The following is a 16,814-nucleotide window of genomic DNA, read 5'->3' on the forward strand; positions in this document are numbered from 1 at the left end:
TTAAGCATGGTGTGGCTGACGCATCTGAAGGAAGGACGCCATCCAGAGAGACCTGGACATCCTTGAGAAGTGGGCCCTCAGGAACCTCATGAGATTTAACAAGACCAAGTGCAAGGTGCTGCACCTGGGTGAGGGCAACCCCTGGTATCAACACAGGCTGGGGGATGAACAGATCGAGAGCAGCCCTGCCAAGAAGGACTTGGGGGCGCTGGTGGATGAGAGGCTGGACATGACCCCGCAATGTGCGCTCACAGTCCAGAAAGCTAATTGTATCCTGGGTTGCATCAAAAGCAGTGTGGCCAGTAGGTCGAGGGAGGGGATTCTGCCCCTCTACTCTCTGGTGAGACACCAACAGGAGTACTTCATCCAGCTCTGGGGTCCCCAGCACGGGAAGGACATTGACCCATTGGAGCGAGTCCAGAGGAGGGCCACCAAGTTGGTTAGAGGGATGGGGCACCTCTCCTATGAAGAAAGGCTGAGAGAATTGGGATTGTTCAGCCTGGAAAAGGGAAGGCTTAGGTGTGACCTAATTTGTGGCCTTCCAGTACCTGAACAGAGCCTGCAAGAAAGATGAAGGGAGACTTTTTACAAGGGCATGTAGTGATAGGGAAAGGGGCAATAGCCTTAAACTGAAAGAGAGTAGATTTGGGTCAGATATTAGGAGGAAGTTCTTTGCTGTGAGGGTGGTGAGACACTGGAACAGGTTTCCTAGAGAAGTTGTGGATGCCCTATCCCTGGAAGCGTTTAAGGCCAGGCTGGATGGGGCTCTGGAGCAGCCTGGTCTAGTGAAAGGAACTCCCCTTTCCATGGCAGGGAGGTTGGAAGAAGATGATCTTTAAGGTCCCTTCCAATCCAAGCCATCCCATGATTCTATGATCTACAGCCTCTATGATAACCAGCTGCACAGTCGTGCATGTGGCTGTGCCACCACTGTGGTTACCCATGCAACTAATAGTTTTGAAATGGACTTCTGGTTTTGACATCCAAATACCTGTCATTGAATGCTGTTGCATTTCTTTTCTGTTGTACACTGCTTGATGTACTTCCTTGCTTTCCTGCAAGAAAAGCTCATGTCCTGGACACCAGCGGACTGCACACTGGACACTTCAGGTGTCTCTGAAGCAAAGCTGAGGGGACAGTATGAATCAGTAAGTTCTTAACAAGTTTATTCAGGTAACTCAAGGAAATGTTGCACAAGATTTTCTTAAACTGTGGATTCAAGCTTTGAAATTGATATAGGGAATGGCTTTCCTGGATTTTTCTGCCTGCAAGACTGAGGCACAAGTCATGTCTGTAGTTCTCCAGTGTTCTCTAGTTAATCAGTGTTCTATATGTGAACTGTTATGAAACAAGTAAATAAGGCAATATTTGTGAATTATGTTTATGATTTTTGAAGTACAGAGAAGAATCCAAGTGCCCACCCTCAAGGTAAGGATTGGTTTTCATTTGAAATATGTTTCTTTGAATTCATGTTTCAATTAATAAAATCATTCTTAACCTCAGAAAACTTACATTGCACAAGTTGGGTGTAAGAAAGTGAATAGATACACAGAAACTCTCTGCCAAATAACAAATTTCAATAACAAAATGAAAATATACACCTTCCTCTGATTTTATTCTTTGGTAGGCTTTTCCCTGTACATAAACTCGCTGACTAATCTGTATCTATAGCATTTATGACATGAGAAGCTTGTGCTTGCCACTGCTTGTGATATTGGGGGATGTAGTTCATACTGGGACAGCAATGTAATCGTGTTGTTAGGAAAGGGAGTTTCATGGTAGGAACTATGTTTAGAATCTGTAACATGAATGCCCAGAGACAGCTCATGGAAAGCTGGTTTAAAAAAGCAATAACTTGTAAACCAGGAGTTTCTGAAGAAATTGCCATTGTCTGGTTTTGGGTTGTTGTTTTACTGCAAATATGCTGAAAATGCTGGACCAGTTCTCTGGTTTTTGGGAAGTGAGGCCAGGATAGGCCCAAGACTACAGTTATAATGGTCTGTGGAGGAGAACTGTATATACAACATAAACCAAGTACACTCATTAGAAAACTTTATTTATTCTATTGCCAATAGTATATTCCCATTCTGTATTAGCTGTGCAGCCAAACCCATATGAACTACTACATAAACCGTTAAACCCTTGAGACAGCATGAGACACATGCAAAGCAGGATAACATAGTTCCTGGAAAATCTGTTATGATGTTAATATTTTCTGTCTTAGTATAAACACAAATGGGCAGTTATTGCAATGTTTTCTTATTAAAATGTCTGATAATTTGAGAAGCCCCTTGCTGCACTGACAGAACAGTCACCCTAAGGTAGTCGGTATCCACAGCAGTTCTGATTTCAAAATTAGCTTTGGTGCCCTTGAAGACCAGTCGAGTAAATTTTAAATGTTTTTTGTCCAGTGACCTTGGCTGAACAATTAACTTTAGTACCAGTCTGGAATGGACTAAGTGTTTGTTCCTCCATTTGTACTTTTTTGGTCATTCACTGGAATTACTTAAGCACCATTTATTGGAAATGATCTAGTTTGTGCTGCTTTTCTGAGAATCATTTTGGATATTGGTAGACGAAGAACAAATTCTTCCCTGAGGTGGTTTTGTTCACAAATACACTCCACATCAATTTTAGCTGTTAAGGAAGAAAGCTGTAATGTGCTTAAGCTTGCCACGATGTGAAAGGATGAGAACAAATAATTACTGATTTAAGTCTTGTAGCCCAAGGCCTAAAGGCGAACAGGATCCTCCCTTCCCCTATGAGCTGGATAGGACTTGAAACCCAGAAGGGCTGGCCACTTTCTGGCATCTGGTAGGGAGCAGGAGAAGCTGGATGAAAAGGTCCAATGGTCAGGATGAAACAGATTTCATTTATTGTGTGCATTTACAGTGTAGTCATTGTATTTCAGACTTTTGGGAACTGTATTCCTTGTTCAAGTGAAAGTTAAAATTCCTATACCGAAAGTGGATGTCAGTACAAATACTTCTGAACTATATTGTTGCTTTCCTCCCCCTGCCCAAAACTGTATTCTGGCATACAACAAAAGGAAAAAAACCAAAAAACTCCACCACAAACCCTTCAAAATGTATGTAGCAAAATGCAAATCCTTGTAGCAGTGCCAGGAGCAGAAGTGCAAGGGGCTCAAACAGGTTTGCATTCAGCTAAGAAAGTGTGTCACATCAGAGGTCCACAACAGTGGGATCCTAGTGTCTGATGAAATCCAGCTCTGTAATAAAAGTGATGGGAATATGGAAGAGAAGGGCAACACAGCTGTGCCCAGACTATAGGATTGCCCAAATTGTTGCCTGGAGTTCTGTGTAGAAGAAATTCATGGCCAAGGAAGAAAGGAAATACTAAGGTATATTAAGGGAGTCTGTTTCATAGGCCAGAGATCTGTGCCAGTCTATATGGCCCTGGACTCCTACAGTAAAGCTGAAATACTTGTGGAGTATGAAAAGAAAAGTGTAACTGGCTGAAGTGCTGTCATGAGTGAATGGACACACTAGCAGGCAGAAAGGGCAGCTGGCCAGGATGTCTGAGGGGTAGAACAACTTTAGGCTCTGCTGAGGCTTTGTGTGCCCTTCCAGCAACCTAAGCTGGGGTGTGCAGTCAGCCACAAAGCCTAATGCCTATGAGTCAATGCAGGGGGTGTGGGGTACAGCTACAGGAAGAGGAGGAGAGCCAGTTGCCAAGAGAAAGATGACTCCGAGTTGTTATTTTTCTTGCTTGTAGAGAGGATCTTGCTTGCTGGGGATGATTTGTGTATGTTACTTGATTTTCTGTTCCTCTTTCCTTTTCATCCTTAGCTATAGTGGAATTTATTGAAGTCATGGTTTGCAAGTGAGAAATTCTAATTCACTGAGTGTCCAGAGTGGCTTGATGTCATTCCACAGTCCTGGCTAGAAGGTAACTTTTTACTAGAAATGGCATCTATAGAAACTGCCTATAGCTGACATAAAGTTTTCACATTTGTTTGAAGATCACTGGTTTATTAGATTTTAAAATTATTTTCCTCACAGACTGGATATGGCTGTTCATGCTTAGACCATTCTAATCTTGCAGTTATTACTTCAAAGCATCACTTTACCTGCATAATGGTTAAAGAGATGTCTAAGCAGCAGTTCTGGAAATACCTTTATGTTGCCCAGTGAGTCTTTAATTCACATTCTCTTACAATTTTGAAATCATAGTATCATGACCTTGTAGCTTGTCTGTAGCACAGTTTCTGTATTTTAGTGGTTTTCATGCTTGATTAGATATATGTTCATCTACATTCAAGATTATCTTCCAAATTACAAAATGAAGGGCATTCTTTGAATTACAGCTGAAAAGGTTGTGATGCACCAAACCACTGTTATTTGCTAGGACAAGTTCTGGTAAGAAAATACTTTTTAGCAAAAGAAGACTTTGTACTGAGGAGTAACAGTAAATGTGTCTGTTACAAATTTGTGTTCTCAATTTTACGTTCCCGGTTTTATTTGGGTTTCCCGGCATCTGAACAGAGCAATTATGACTATCTTCAAGGGTGTAAAAATCTCCAAATTGTGTTTGCCTTTTTTTTTTTTTCCTCCAGTAGCTTGAAATAAAGTAATAAAAGTCCTCAGATGTAATCCATTTTGTAATTTATATTTCTGCATTAGACAACCTGAAGGGCCAATAACAGGAAAAGGTTTTCTTTTACTACTAGCTGTAATAATGATTTAAAAAATCTTATTTTTACCAACTTCATAGAAACTTAAATTTACCATGTGGTGGTGAGCCTTCAACATATGTTACAATAATTACTTCTGTCTTTCCTGTGCTAGCAGAGGTAGGTCTGTGCAAGGTTTGTGATATACTTGCCTGTTTTTAAGTTGACATTAATATATCCAATTTCATATAATTTCCCGTATAAACTTGTCCTGTGGAGATAATGAGCAGCCCTGTAGGAGCCACATTCTCTGAGTCACTGTTTTGATGGCAGGGTTCCACGAATGTGCAGCTCATTTTGTCTGCTGAGATGTCCTTTGGTATGTTACACAGAACAAGGTGTTCACACTTGAGTCACTGTGGAACACCATCGGATCTTGTGAGGACCATGAAAAACTAGATAAGAATTCGCATTGCTACATTTATATCGCAGGGCAGGATTGTGATAATAGATGCACCTCTCTTTTTCCCTTGAAGTAAATGAAAAAGCAAAGAGGAAAATACATTTTGCCTGTATATGGCAAAGAGCCATGAAGAAATGTTTAATTTTTCAGGTAGTATGATTTCCTACAAAAATCAGTTAGTAGTGCATATAAAATTTATCTTTCCTTTTTTTTCTTTGATAATGTCTCTTATAAAAATGTCTTTGAAACTAATCTGCCAAAGTAAGGAATCTTAAAAAAATCTGTTTTGCATAGCAAGTATAATAGAATTTCTGAATGTATGCTATGTTCCCTTTGGTCCAGACATTTAAAACCTCTAATTCGTACCCTTGTGGCATGTGAATGGGCTGTAACTGCTAAACCAATTTGTTTGTTTTCTCAAAGAAAAGAAAAACTGAATGTAATGTACTGAAAGAATGATCCATAACACACGTTTTCCAATTGGAATGCTGTCAAGGTCTGTAACATCTTATTTTAGCCAGTGGAACAGTTCCAGCAGTTCAAGTCATGACATGACCACTTACTGGAATTAACAACCTGGGGAGAAAAATGCCCTTGTGCAGAACGTGTCCAGTATCAAAACTGCTGTATGAAAGTCTCTGGATCTTTTGAATTTTATGTCTTTTCTTTTTCCCTACTCTCTCACAATGTACAAAGAGACATCACTAGTCATCAAACAATACAATTTTCCTTTTAAAAATGTTATGGTACCACTCCTCAAGCAGACCTCCACATCTTCTTTGGTGGCAGACATTCATACCCACTAAATACACTGGAGGCAATTTATCCCAAAGAAAACACATAAGATGTCCTAGTACACCATTTTCTTTATTTTGCCACATTCTTATATCAGAAACGTCTTGCTTGTGTGTTAGATCATTCAGAGTCAAATTCTTCTCATGATTTAAATATACAGTTATGTTACTAACACAGATTTGCAATAATGGAACAATGCTACAAAGACATAACAAAACAAAGTATGTTGTTAAGATTATATTTGCCAAGAAATATCCTCCAGGGTCACTTTAGCATCTCAGGTAGCTTCTACCTCCGATTCTCTTACACTAATTTTGGAACCTCTATTGGCTTGAAATTTATTTTCATTGTCAAAGATGGTTGTTTTCTTCTTACTAGCCCCTTCTTAAGCACTGAGCAGAAATGACAAGATGCAGAGCAAAAGCAAAGGTTTTTTCTTCTTTTGTGTGCATGTGTTCAAGAAAGACCACCTTAGTTTTGCCCTTTTTTTTCTTGATTAAGAAAGAACATTTAATTGAGTCTGGTGATTAGATTCCTGAAAGTGATACTGTGAGGAGAGGATTAGGAGATACGACTGCCATAAACCCATATCTGCATACCTTAACAGGTTGTTACATTAACATTTATATAATAATCCAAATGGTCCTGATTTCCCTTTGCTTCTCAACATATTGGTAGTACCTTCTACATACTATCATCAGAAGTTATAAATGCACAACCTAATTTCTAGATTCAAAGTATATCTTGGCTGGTAAATGCCATATGAGGAATAATATGAGAGCAGCTACGGTGAAATTAGAAGTGGGATGTATTATTTGTGAAACTGACACATATGCAGTCTTTATTCTAGAGGAATGTCTGTTCTGGGGAAAGTCAAATTCTATTATGCCAGTATTTCTTTGTCCCAAGAAAAGTGGTAAGGATAATTAAGTGTTAAGGACAATTCTCACCTAATTTCCAGAGTTTTAGCAACCTTGGAAAGTAGGATGAGGCAGACAGCTGAAGGAGGTAACTGCATCAGTCATTACAGCTAATTTTGCTGTCAAATAGGTGTCAACATTATGCAGTATTACAATAGAATTTACACAATTCTGTCACAGCAAGTGGAATAAATCCTGACTATATTTGGACAGGAGATTCCAATGAATAATGATTATGTTTCTAAAACATAAATATATATGCCTTCTCTTTCTTTTATCTCTCACTTTCCTTAGAGAGGAAGTATTTGGGAGTGCTTTGTTCACACAGAGGAGTGACTCGTTAATAAGTTCGATAATTGATCAGATTAATGAAATCTATTCTGCAAGTTATACACCTCTAGTTACTCTAACTGGAAACTTACATGCACAGCATTTTATACAATAGCTTTTGTTATGCAAGTTGCACATAAGTATACCTTTAAATCTGCGAAGTGTTACCCAATGTGATGGAAATTATATTAGCTAGAATTACCAAGTGCCGACTTTTGTTTTTCTTGATAATTTAAAAATATTTCTACAAAAAGTAAGGCAGATAGTTTTAATGATCATGCAGATAACTGCATTATTAACTCTTGGAAATTTACCTCTTTCAGGATCAGATTATAGCATTATTAGGGAGAAAATGGAAACAATATTTTTGCTTTGACTAATCTCTGCAAGTCAGCAGATGGTGGTTAAGTAGATTCAGTGCACTGTTCATTTGTGTGTTTATACTCTGTGCATAATACTTGTGTATATAAATATCATCTGTTCCTGCTGTCCTCCCACAGAGCACCACAATGTGCTGTGTATTTTCTTTGTATTTCAGATATCTCAAGGGCATGGGCTCAAGAGTTATTCTCAGTACCTAGGAACAGTACATCAGCCACTCACCAAAGATGCAGGTGTCTGAAATAATTGTATTTCAGCTTGTTCAAAAGCAGATACTTTTGAGCAAATGTTCAATAAGTTGTGTGGGTAGAAATTATGTCTTTTAGGCATACATTGTTTCCTCCTTTACATGGCAGTGGGTTACTTTGGGCAGGAAGCTGGTAATTACCTTGCTGTTAATTAGTATGACTTACCTGACCTTTGCTGAAAGGAGCATTCACTGTTCAGCAGTTGCTAATAAGCCTCCACAATAGAGCTGTGTGGGATGTTCAAAGTGCCATTAATCCTAAGGCACGATGTGAACATGCCTCAAAATACTCAAGTGCTCTTTTCAGTGCGTTCATATGGTGGATGCTCTCTCATCTTTGGGCTGTATTTCTTTTGGCACGCGCCTTGAGTTTTCAGTTTAAGTATCTGTCACAACACAAACATTCCTTATTCCTGTAAGGCCAAGTGACCATGCTAATTTGTACAAGTCCATAGAAAAGAGACTTAACTGCATGCAGACCTGATTTTTCTCTTGCAACAGTGAAATTTTAAGATTTAGAAATAATTTAATTGAAACTATGTTAACATAAACTATGACCATACAGTTTACGCAATAACAATTTAAAATTACATAAATTCTTTGCTGCAACTAATTACTGGTCCTTTGAGTAATCTGTCCTCATAGCAATTCATGTTGGGAATTTCTTCTTGTTATGATTCTGATCTGACAGCATCACTGGGTTGAGAGATGTGATGAATGAAGTGGTTGGTGATTAGTATGAAGCCAATGTACATTTTCTCTTTGAAGGGAGTGCACCTTCACAGCTGCTTGTAAGGCAGCATTTTTGTTAGTGAGAATTTCACTGGCAGAGGAAAAAATTCCAGTGAATGGGAAATTAGCTTTTGTAGTCATGTGTCTTCCAGAAATTCAAATATGCTTCCCCTGGAATCTTGTCTGGGATTTCATTACATGTTCTTAATCCAGATGTTTCAAATGCTTTGGAAACAATGAACTATTATTTTTGTCAGAATAAATTCATCACATTTCCTTTCAGAAATGTCAGAGGGAGGAGGAGTGTTTAGCAGAACTCTAGGGAACCTTTAGGTGTGCTCTCTGCTGGAGTCTGAAATGTCCCTGTCCATTTAACATTTGCTGATATATATTATCTGGACTCTGCCCCCAGACTGTTCCTTAGCTAAATTAACTCCATCTTGTTATGCCCCACAGTGATCATATATAAGCTATCTGCAGCATGTGCAATTCATAAATAGGTGATTCCAAGTCTATAATATAGTTTCCCTATACACCATGTAGAAATTTGAGACAGAGAGACAGGGTCTATTTACGTAGGAAGAAATTAAAGTGTCATTTAACAGTCTGAAAATCTTGGTGTGCTGGTTTAAAAGTTAACCAGCAAGGCAAAATGAACTCAATTCAAAAGAGAGATTTATAAGTCAGAATAACAATTTATTAAAATAATGCAATAAGTACAAGTATACAGACAGACAATTGGTTTTAACCCACAAAACCCAAATGTACAAACCCAGCACCCTGGGGTATGAACAAAAGTGGTGTACCTTGGCCCACCCCCCAAGTCCAAAGCAAAGGGAGAGGGAATAGACCTGCTGGTGGGAGAGCTGCTGCAGTCTGGTCAGAAGTGGTGATTGCAGTCCAGTCGAGGGTGGTGGTCTCAGCCTGGTTGGGAGCAGCGGTGGTCTGCTGTCTTCCTCTGGGTCCCACGAGAGAGAGAGTCCCAAGGCTCTGAAACTCCCAGTTATATACTCTCCAGTTCAGGCGGGAGTGCTCAGTCCCTCCCTCAGAGTAGGGAATTCCATAAAAGGGCATGCGGATGCTCAGTCCCTCTTCCATAAAAGGGTATTAGAGCAGGGAATTCCATATAAGGATATCAGAGCGGGGAATTCCATAAAAGGGTACAGGAACATCTTCCCACCTTGCAGGCCTCTACTGACAGCAGTTTTTGGGAAATGGCATGGAGGCTATAGAATACACAGTTTTGGGTTACACCCATCCAGGGATGAATTGGTCCCAGCCGTTCTAACCAGGACACTTGGCTATGCCCTTTCAGAAATATTCCTTAAACTCTGAAGCTGTCTGTAAGTACAGCCTCTTGCCCTAGCTGAGATTCCTGTTAGACCCAGAACACAGAAAAGATTGTTATTCCTTACTTTTAGATACAAGAAAATGGCCCCAAGTATTATTGTTTTGTTGAAAGTCATAAGTATAAGGCTCTTTTTGGGATGGGCCCTGAGTTTGTTCAACTGCTGCAGAGTTATATTAATGTCCTTGTACAGCTGCTTAAGTATATCTTTTTTAATGGGTAATCCTGTTGTGTTTGGAGAATATGTGGTTTTCCTAAAATGCTAATTTCAAAAGCTCTTTAGCCTATTATAGCTAAATATCATTTTAATGAAGCATGTTTGTTACACTTTGTTACCAACAACAAAGTATTGATCATGTAACAAGAGTAACAAGCAAGCTACTTCCATAGTGAATACTGCATTGTGTTGTCATCTTTCAAACTGTGTTGAACCACCTCTGCTGCACTATGAGTTCAGATTTGTACCAGACAAACATTTAGATATTATGCCCTAGTACAAATACTTCTTCTCTTTCCAAATGAAAAAAAAAAATTCTTGAAGACATTTATTTGTACTGACAGGCAATGCTGTTTTAACTTTAGATTTATTAACTTTATTTTATTTCAACAGGGAACAGCAGGGCCAGCTGCAGGTACAGGCAATGTAGGCAGGTTGCCTATGGATGCAGATGTTCAGGGTGGCACAATGGTCCCAATAAAGAGCAGCCAAGCTCTACTCTTTCTTCTGCCAAGGCCTTTCTCCTGTGAAGAGGAATACCATGACTTTGAGCTGTTCATACCATGTGAACAACTGATTTCTACCTTCTGACAGCAAACTCTCTCAGCCTGAGTAATTTACACTTTTATACTGCAAGGATGTATGTGTTATATTGTGTATGTGCATGCTTTATACTCACTCTCAGAGTGAATATGCACCAGCTGCAGTAGCAAACCTGACCCTTCTGACTCGGTCCTATCTCTGCCCCATCCTTTCATGGGAGCAGCTGAGTCCTGGCAGCAGTGTGGGAGAAGTAAATGATGAATTATTTACTGCTTGAGAGGTGAGGGCTGTGGGCAAGGAGAGGCACAATCTCCTGAAACTACAGACTGGAGGGCTGGGATCCAGTGACAGATGAAGTAGGCCTCTTAGTTCTACTCCTCATCATTCAAAATCCCACTGAATCTTCTAGCTGGTCTCAACAGTGGATCTCCCTACACCTCCCTCTTCTCTTTCCTCCATGCTCTTCTTCATGCATATCCACCTTCCACAACCTCCATGTTCTATTGTATACAGACTCTACTACTGCTGCATAATTCAAATTTTTCTGTCAGCGGAGATGCCTTGAGTCAGCTCCAGTAACCAACCACTTAAAATTTTCCAATCTATTAAGCAGATCACATCAAGTTGTATGCTCACTTCAAAAATGGAAGAAAAACTCCAAATAAAGAAAAAAATAATCTAAAGATATACCTCTGGTAAATGAAATTCAGTCACATACAGGATGGATGGCATCCCTGTGTAACATGGCTCAGCCCTGCTTCTGTGCCATTCGTCAGCTGTTCCTCCGCCTCCACTCCCACAGAGCAGGAGTGATGAGGGAGCTGGCAGAGGAGCTCACCAAGCTCTGTCCATCACTTATCACCAGTCCTAGCTAACTGTGGAGGTCCCAGATGACTGGAAGTTGGCCAATGTGACGCCCATCCATAGGAAAGGCCGGAAGAAGGATCCGGGAAACTACAGGCCTGTCAGCCTGACCTCTGTGCCTGGCAAGGTTATGGAGCAGGTCATCCTGAGTACCATCACCCAGCACTCGCAGGAATGCCGGGGGATCAGACCCAGCCAGCATGGATTTTAGAGGGGCAGGTCCTGCCTGACCAACCTGATCTCCTTCTGTGACCAGGTGAGTTGCCTGGTGGATGAGGGGAAGGCTGTGGATGTGGTCTACCTGGACTTCAGCAAAGCCTTTGACACCGTCTCCCATAGCATTCTCCTGAAAAAGCTGGCAGCCCACGGCTTGGACAGGTGCACTCTGCGCTGAGTTAAGAACTGGCTGGAAGGCCGGGTCCAGAGAGTGGTGGTGAATGGTGTCACATCCACTTGGTGGCCGGTCACCCCGGTGTCCAGGGTGTCCCCGGGGGATCCCATGGGGACACCCCGGGATGTCCCCCAGTGTGTCCCTCAGGGATCAGTGTTGGGCCCAATCCTTTTTAATATCTTTACTGATGATCTGGACGAGGGGATTGAGTCCACCATTAGCAGATTTGCAGATGACACCAAGATGGGGGGGAGTGTCAATCTGTTAAAGGGTAAGAGGGCTCTGCAGAGGGACCTGGACTGGCTGGATTGATGGGCTGAATCCAATAGTATGAGGTTCAACAAGACCAAGTGCTTGGTCCTGCACTTTGGCCACAACAACCCCATGGAGCACTAAAGGTTGGGGACAGAGTGGCTGGAAAGCGGCCAGGCAGAAAGGGACCTGGTGGTACTGATTGACAGCAGGCTGAACATGAGCAGGAGTATGCCTGGGTGGCCAAGAAGACCAATGACATCCTGGCCTGTATCAGGAATAGTGTGGCCAGCAGGACCAGGGAAGTGATTCTTCCCCTGTACTTGGCACTGGTGAGGCTGCACCTTGAGTACTGTGTCCAGTTCTGGGTCCCTCAGTTCAAGAAGGACATTGAGGTGCTGGAGTGTGTCCAGAGAAGGGCAATGAGGTGAAGGGTCTGGAGCACAAGTCCTCTGAGGAGCGGGGGTATGTCCTATGAGCGAGCTGGGGGTATTCAGTCTGGAGAAGAGGAGGCTCAGGGGAGACCTTATCAGTCTCTACAACTACCTGAATGGAGGTTGTAGCCAGGTGGGGGTCAGTCTCTTCTCCCAGGCAACCAGCAGTAAGACAAGAGGACACAGTCTTAAGCTGCATCAGGGGAGGTTTAGGTTAGACATTAGGAAGAAGTTCTTCACAGAAAGAGCGATTGAGCATTGGAATGGGCTGCACAGGGAGGTGATGGAGTCACCGTCCCTGGAGCTGTTTAAGGAAAGACTGGATGTGGCACTCAGTACCATGGTCTAGTTGACAAGGTGGTGTTGGGTCACACGTTGGACTCAATGATCTCAGAGCTCTTATCCAACGGAGCTAATTTTGTGATTCTGTGACTGCCATCTGCGGCTCCATCCCATCGGTCGAAGGCTGAAGAGGAAAGGTTCTAGGATTTGCTCCTCTCGGTAGCACCACTCTTTCCCCTCACGAGCAGACTGCCGAAGGAGTTTGCTCATGTGTGGGGTCACTGAGAGACTACTAACTCTAGAAGGCAGAAGTCCTTCTTCAAACACAGTTCACCAAACCCTGTCTGACCCCACTATCCAAATGACTAATTACTGTAGTAACTGGTGGTGCTGTGAAATCTTTTTTTAAGGTAGTGAAAAATTCATGTTACCACACACCACTAAAGGTATTAAAGCCTTTCTTAGCTTATAAACAACCATACACAGCCATTTTGTAAGCGACAGCAATAATATTGCATTAGATATTATATCTTAATTGTAGTCTGCAAAAATTATTTAACTGTTAACTTTGTCACTGTTCATACGTCGTCTTCTACTTCTGATGTTTCTTTCCACACACCCAAACAGATGGAGGAAGGCCACTGCTGCTAAGTTTAGACTTTTCTGTCTGTTCTTACTGTGAAAACTCTCAGGGACAGCTATTTTCTACTTTTACTCCTACAAGCTGTTTCTATTTCCCAACTTGAGATCACTAGTTTAAAGATAGCTCTGATGTAATTATACCATCTGAGATCAACCTTCGTTTTCATCTGTTATGAAGCCATCAGTATTCCCTTCCTAGCTCTCAGTTATGTTGCTTGTCAGCCTGTCATTTCAATTTTCGCTTACATTTCTTTGCACATTCATATGGCTGAGAATAGTTTTTCATCCATAAGTCACTTACTTATATTTAGCATCACTTCTGTTTCCCCTTAACTCATCTTTTATGTGCTGCCACAGCTATACTTGACCATGACTGGGTAGATGCTTTCCTCAAATGTAATTTCTTAGGCTAATAATTATTATTTTGCCTACTTAGTCTTCCTGTACTCTTTTTTACGTTATGTGCTAAAATGTAATTTTACAGTTGGAGCTTATCTTTTTCTTGCATCTTGGTAGTAGTCATTATTTTAAATAAAACAGTGAGTTTTTAAATCCAGATTGGGACATTCTATTGATTTCCTAGCAAAACAAATAATTACAGGTTGTAAGTGGAATTCAGACTGCAGCAGCAACAAAGCAGTGTGACACATAAAGGTTCACTGTTCTGCTTTCTTTAAGTGCCTGTTCTATTCTTAGTTTACTCACAAAAAGACTTGGGGACTTTACCCTCATTTTTGCCCATGAAATCAGATTTTGCTACTAATTTCTTGCCATGATCTGCCAGTCATGCCTGGTAAGTGATCCTCTTAATTTGACTTACATTCATAACAGTAATGACTAATATTCTTTTTCCTCAGCAGAAATTCATCCCCCATCTTTCACACAATGCCATGATTATGTGTGCTTTCCTCTGAAACCTATACCTTTAGAGTTCCAGTTTGTATGACACTATGTTACACATACAAGACCACTTGCTAACATTTTCAAACTCTTTCTAATTGTCAAGCTTCAGATTCTCAGAGCTAGGCAACCTCCTAAATGACTGGGTTTACCAGATTCCCCCCCCCCCATAATCTAATTGCTCAATAACACCACTTCGTATTTCTACAGTGTCTTAATCAAATCTCCAAATCATAGATACTATTTTACTCCCTATGGGATATTATGAATTGTTGTGGATCCAGTTTTTAAGTTAAGGAAAACACAGTACAGAAAATTGTCAGGATTTCACAGGGTCAGGCAGGTCTTCCCTGCCAACAATAACATTTTTAAAAGCTCATCAGGAATGGAACCTCAAACTATGCTGTTTGCTGTTAGCATGATAATCCGTGATTGTGTGTAACAGACCAGCTTCTAGTGCAGACATGACCGAAGCATGTGACAGTGGTAGCTATATAAGACAGGCTTCCTCACCCTCTATCCCATGCCAATATAAACATCCTTAATGCATGTATTTTCTTTAAATCCAAGGCAATGTCAGTTATAGTAATTCTGAATGAGAATATCTCTACCAATGCTAATACACTTACACTGGACTTGGAGCAGAAGTAAATTAAGTTATGCAGGTTTATATAGTCAATTTGAGAACATAATTGGCCTACTGTGTCAAAAGTGAAAAACTAACCTTATTATTTCTTCTCCTATGCTGTGGTTCAGACATAATACTGAATTCAAATGTTAAAAAATACATATCAGGATTGTGATAATTCAGTGTGGTCTTCCTCTGCTTGTGATTAAGCAAATAGTAAGGTTAAAATACAACTGTCTTTTCCACCTCAGGCACACCATCACCATGAACAGAGTGTTTTTCCTTACTATTCAGCTCCAGCTGTAAAAGGAAGTCTGCAAGGTTAGCTAACAGTTGAATCCTAGTTCACGGCTCAGTAACTGGAAGCTGCAAATTTCCTGTGGTTTCCGTGAGTTCCAGCATGCTTCCCGTTATCTTGCTATGGCACAGAGTGTTCTGGTTACCATCAGCAGTAGATGGTTATGTCCCCCTGACCATGGGCACGGTGGCTGCCCACCACTGCTGTGCAGAGTGGATCATCCTATTGTGTGCCAACTTTACTACCTTCTGGATACTCTGGAAATGCAGCAGGGAGCTGTGGCACTTTTCTGTATCACTCTGACTCAAAGCCTTGCTTTCTGGATTTTTTACACCATTCAAAGGGGAATGTCTCACTTGACAGTAATCTTGAATTTGCTATTAATTTAATCTAGAGATAAATAAAAAGAAATTGAAGTATTTATTAATGAGATTAAAAATAGGCAACAGAATACCAAAGGTTTATACTAAACCTATGTGAAGAAGTAAAAGAAAAGCATTTAAACCACACATATTATTCATACTATTTCTTTCTGGTTTACCATAATACCCAAGACTTCTGTGATCCCAGATATATTTTGTTCATGTTACATTATGGGAAAATCCCTCTTTTGATGTAGCACGTTAGCTTTTATAGCAAATTTTTTTATAACATTTGAAATCTTTCTGAAAAGGTCTAGAGAGATCTGATCTTATTCAGCAGATTTTATTTTACTTTTAATCCAAGAGATAGTCTGGCCATTTAAAAGGATTAAAACAAGCATTGTTTCATTTCCCAGAAGATGTGAATGCCTCTTCATTATTCCAGATGCCTTTCACCCTACTTGACTGTCTATTTAATGACTACTTGCCTTAACAAAGGGTTTATCTTGTCCTCTCATCCCTTTGTTAATTCTGATTTTTTGCTATGAAGCATTTCCTCTATTGAACCTTCATTCTGTGTCAGACTTTCTACTAACAAAAAACATCTGATACAAATGTCTACATGAGGTAAATGTATTTACATCATTCCTGGGTATTGACTGAAATCAGATACAACAGTATATTAACATTCTGACATTCTAGGATGACAATCCCCCATATGTTTCCTGGATTTTTTTAAGTAAGTCAAGATTTTGGACCCAGTCTCTAAATAAATCTAAACTGATTTACCTGCTTTGGATCAAGAGAATGAGGTCATGGGTAGGCTGTAACTAAATTAACAAATAATTGTGTATGTGTATTAAAAAAATAATTTTTTTTTTTTTTTTTTGCTTACTGACCAAACTAAAATGTTAGAAAAAAAGCCTAATTTTGATTTGAAGTGTTCAACTTCCATGTCTTGTCAAAAAAGTCAAACATTTCAGTTCAAACAAAATATATATATTATTTGAATAATATATAAATTTACACATTTATATATTATTCAAATGAAACAGATTGATGCCAACTATTTGTGTCTGACAATTTTGCCCTTCTCCAACTATACTGATATTACTGGCTGAAGAAATAAACTGAATTTAATCAGGTGAATAT

At 40.2% G+C, this 16,814-nt stretch overlaps 1 long non-coding RNA gene across 1 annotated transcript; it reads left to right on the plus strand.

Annotated features, from left to right (window-relative positions):
* Positions 1-1,031: 1,031 nt before the first annotated feature.
* Positions 1,032-10,564, plus strand: LOC113961029. Its single transcript, XR_003532252.1, has 2 exons — positions 1,032-1,148; positions 10,460-10,564. It is a non-coding gene; the product is annotated as an uncharacterized LOC113961029 (long non-coding RNA).
* The last annotated feature ends 6,250 nt before the right edge of the window (positions 10,565-16,814 follow it).

Source organism: Neopelma chrysocephalum, unplaced genomic scaffold, assembly GCF_003984885.1.
Source record: "Neopelma chrysocephalum unplaced genomic scaffold, ASM398488v2 Primary Assembly neopelma1_22, whole genome shotgun sequence".
NCBI classification, from domain to species: Eukaryota; Metazoa; Chordata; class Aves; order Passeriformes; family Pipridae; genus Neopelma; species Neopelma chrysocephalum.